Genomic DNA, 4650 nt, shown 5'->3' with positions numbered 1-4650 from the left:
CCAGAAATTTTTTGACTCTCTTGTAAAGCATTTCATTCATGAAATAACATGCCATATTCCATTTTCTGCCTACATCAGATTGGCAGACTTGCTTTAATGCATGTTTACTCTGATGTTGAAATATATATTGACCACTTCCAGATACACAAAATGTTTGTTGAATTTTACCCAGTGACAGAAAATGTTCATAAAGTATCTTCAACTGATGCATAAAAGGTTACATGTAACTAGCAATCAATAATAAACATATTTACTTTATCAATTCATCGGATATGACCTAATGCAGATTTTAGATCATTTTTCTGGACCCCCCCCTTTCAAATCACTGGATCTGTCTCTGTTTAACAAATGACAATAAACAAATCATGTCTTAATGCCTGGTACTTAGTAGCATGGTTTGCAAAGTAAGAGATAGTACATATTTCTGACATTTGTTACAAACAAACTTTTCCCCTAGAAATTATGAAAATTGGCACTGAATTTATATTGATACATGTATATTAACAATTGATACATTTCACAGTATGGAATCTTATTTTGCCACCCCACCACTCTCTTCTAATTTATGTCTAATGCCATAGCAGTGTTTCTTTTGAATATTGGTTCACAAACAGGAATAAAATTTGTCACTTCAAAAATTGAAATATGCTGCAACCATAGAGTTAAAGTAGTGGTCATCATTTGATTATCTTTGTCAGCTGCAAAGTGTTTCTGTGAAATAACTGTCAACATATCTAGATTGAAGTGGAGCTATGAGTTCTGCAATTCCCCTTATAACTTCACAAGTCTTTTGTCTGTAGTAATTCTGTGTTCTCTTCAAAGTCTCTTCCTATCTTGGACTCAGCTGAGATCTAAATAACAACAGTTGTGTAAATTAATGGAAATAAAATGATGAACATGTTTAAATAGCACTGTAAGCAATGCACTAAGAAAGTCAAGATCATAGGTTTGATATAGTCACAAGATCAAAGGTCATGATATAAAATAAATTCTGGTCATTAGGCATTTCATGTGAAACAAACTAACCCAATACCTTATCCCTCAAGATATAACAGATCTGGTAATAATGAATGTTTTTCAAAAGTAGGTCAACATGGTCAAAGTCAGAAGTTCAAAAGTAAAGCTCTTTTCATTAGTAATCTATAATATGTGAAATCTATATCAAAGCCCAATCCAAAGTGACTGAGAAACTATATACCAATTTAAAGTTTTTGAAAATCATGCTATTTTAAAGACTAAGGTCAGGTAATAAATTAAAAGTCTGGTAATAAAGAATATACACATTTTGTATATCTTTATGTAAAATATCAATATAATAAAATCTGGGTTAAACTTCAAAACCAAGGTCACAATATCAAACAGCATGGTATCAAATGAAAGTTCTTGCCATAAGATATCTAAATACTAAACATAAAAGGCTAGACTACCTTATATATAGTTCAGGAGAATTGTCTACTGTAGGTTATATTTTGTTAAAAGTAGGCCAAACACAAAAGTAAAAAAAAAAATTGATATCAAAAGAAATGTCTTATTATAAGGAATAAAAATATGAAATATGAGAGCCTTAATACTAACATGAGCAAGTTCCAGACAGACATTGCCCCCCCCCCCCTTGCCCTACAACCAGGTCATGAATTGAACTAACTCCAATCTACACAACCTGGGAATGCTTGCATATTTTCATTACATTAAACGACCCCATCCTATTTTTGCCTTTTCTTGATTATCTCCCTTCAAAGGGGGCATGACCTTTCATTTAAACGAAAATGAATCTCATTCAATTGGGCCAGTGGTTCTGGAGAAGATGAAAATGGGAAAAATTATTACCACAATGATGACAACAGAATCCAGACAAATATTTATGAGGAAAGCTCTCTTGAGCCTTCAGCTCAGGTGAGCTAAAAAAAACAACTATATATTCATTGATTCAAAAATTAAACCACATTCTGATTTCAAAACATCACCTCTGACTTATATATATATATACGAGCTAGTATTTGAAATTATCTAAACAAGAATTGTCTGAAGAGAGTTTAAAACTTGTCGAGTGGGTTAAAATCTTTGATAACAGTCATGAATTAAAAATGCATGTATGTGTTGTGTGTGGCATGGTGACATCACATAAAACTTGCAATACGAAGGGTCAAGGTCGTAAGGTAAAAATGTTACTATCATATGACATGAAGGAACACACATTTCTGAAATATCCAACCCCCATCTCTAACCATTCTTATGTTATTGTCAAAGTTAAAGTTTTTATATTCTACATGTATGTCTGTCAAGTGAGTTAAAATAAAAGGATTGTGACATCATAACATTGGATGCCTTTGATCAGGATTTGTCTCAAGAAATATACATGTCAAATGTGGAATTAAGCTCTTATCTGTAATAGTTCTAAACTTACATAATTTATGAATTATGACAATATGACAAGGTCAGATGTACCATGTTCTGAATTTAAAATCTTTTGATTGAAATAAATAAATATACTCACTGATACAGTCTGATAATTGGCTTGCAGTAGGGGTGATTTGACTATAATTATTTTCCAAATCTGTAATGAAATGGGCGTTGTATTCATTATCAAGCTTTGGTAATTGGTATATACATGTATGTCACACTAATACACTTTAGTACCTGTGTGCATGCAAATAAATCATCAGATTTTGTGTCACGTTAAACCATCTGAATTTTATAATCCATTCAGCTTAAATTTAGAGAAATTAATGATATACATCAACCTGTAACACACACCCCACCCCCACCCACATAATGGTTCTTATAGTTGCATAATTACATGAATAAATATATATCATTGTTTTTTTTATATTTGTTATTCGGTTTTTGTCACATACATATATGTACATATACTACCCTCTCACACTGATTCATTCATCCTTTAATAGTTATTAAATCTAGGAATCCAAAAAAAAAAAAAAAAAACACATGTGAAAAGTAGCTAGTAAAAAAAAATCAGTCAAAAATAATCTGATATAATTTTAATATATATTATTTTTTATGCATGCATGCTGATATGTACATAGCTTGCAGGACAATAAACACTTTTCACCACTTTCATCTTGTTTTTGTGTGATTCTATTGTTTCTTAATTCAATGATTTGTGGATAAACATTGTGTTGTAGTACAGATTTTAAAAATCCCTACATTAACAACAACCCCCCACCCCTGATTGATTTAATGTTGTTTTTACTGTGGGGATTTATCATTTTAATCATTATTATTTTAAAAAGAATCATTTCATCAAATGAATTGTTTGCATTGACACATCATGAGAACTTGCATCAAAATTGTCTATCAATCAAAGACAGTTTTCAAAGAAAAATAACAGAGAAAATTCGACATTTATACTTACCACTTCCAACGGGAACAAATATTTCCCTTGAAACATTGACGTTTACTGCTCTGTCTGCTTTACACTTTCCTTTGTGTAGTAGATAACAACATTTGGTGGTGGTTGCCTCCAGTAAATCCCCAAAGAATCGCAATGACCTCGGCATACTAGTAAGCATCTGCACCGTGCACGATAGTTTAAACAGTTAAACTTTTACGTCGAATTCGAAGTACCCCGATCTGTACAGCAGGGGGTCAATCTCGGTTGAATATTACACGCAGTTCCAACTTTAAAATATCTTGAATATCCACTTATGTCTTTTGAACAATTATTAAGGGTTGACAAGTCCCTAAAATAAGGACCACTCCTAGAAAAACTTCATGTTTCTATCACTTGTCAGCCATATCTGTTTACCCACGAAACTTTGATAAGGTCCGGGCTGAATATTTATTTTTCACCATCAAATTAAAAAAAAATTAATTCCACGTTTACACTTGATAAAAAAAATCGAGATAAGTGAAAAATGTTCTAAATAAATACTGTTTTCTTCGAAAATTACAATTTATGCAAGTTTCGGATCATTTTACATTTTTTACGCCAAGGGAGGTAACTCAAATTACTGGCTTTTTGGCTACTTCTGTCAGTAAATGCTCAACAACAGCATTGTTTCCCAGCAATTTTATTGTTTCATCTTAATTATTAAGGAATTTCCTTCAAATATTGTTTATACTTTCTGGACAAATTTTATTGTATTGGGTATTATTTAACTTTACAAAATGATCATTTTCTATAGATTATATAGTGTTCTCGAATTTATGAAATAGGCCAAGTTTTGGCATCTAACAATGTTTTTTGTGAAATTCACTTTACATACGATAAAATTAGCGTATGACCTTAACTTTTATTGGGTATGAATAAAATTTTGGGAAATTGCATGTGCCAGCCGTATTATAGCTACTGCCTGATATCTCCGTGGACGGCCTCTTAATAGCAAGAAATGAACATGTGTGTATGTATTTTGCATGATATTGATTTCGACTATATATTTCTGTGGGTAGTTCTTATATAAAGAGTCAAATGTAAAGATATACTTAGTTCTCCATTCTTTACACCTCAATGAGACACAACGACATAGCAAAACAACATTTATTGAGTATCTAATGTTAAAATACAACACATCAGCATATAATTACATTCATGTTTCCGTTGATTATCGTAAACATGTTAGTATCATTATCAAATTTATATGCATATTATATAAACATTGTGAACTCCTGTTCTCACTAAGGACATGTAAA

At 31.5% G+C, this 4650-nt stretch overlaps 1 long non-coding RNA gene across 1 annotated transcript; it reads right to left on the bottom strand.

Annotated features, from left to right (window-relative positions):
• Window positions 1-586: 586 nt before the first annotated feature.
• Window positions 587-2784, bottom strand: LOC130048018 (uncharacterized). The gene is made up of 2 exons (XR_008796854.1): window positions 2495-2784; window positions 587-851 (listed from the first exon to the last, which is right to left on the bottom strand). It is a non-coding gene; the product is annotated as an uncharacterized LOC130048018 (long non-coding RNA).
• Between the last annotated feature and the right edge of the window lie 1866 nt (window positions 2785-4650).

The sequence above is a fragment of the Ostrea edulis genome, chromosome 7 (assembly GCF_947568905.1).
Source record: "Ostrea edulis chromosome 7, xbOstEdul1.1, whole genome shotgun sequence".
NCBI classification, from domain to species: Eukaryota; Metazoa; Mollusca; class Bivalvia; order Ostreida; family Ostreidae; genus Ostrea; species Ostrea edulis.
This window is presented reverse-complemented; position numbering and strand designations above follow the sequence as displayed.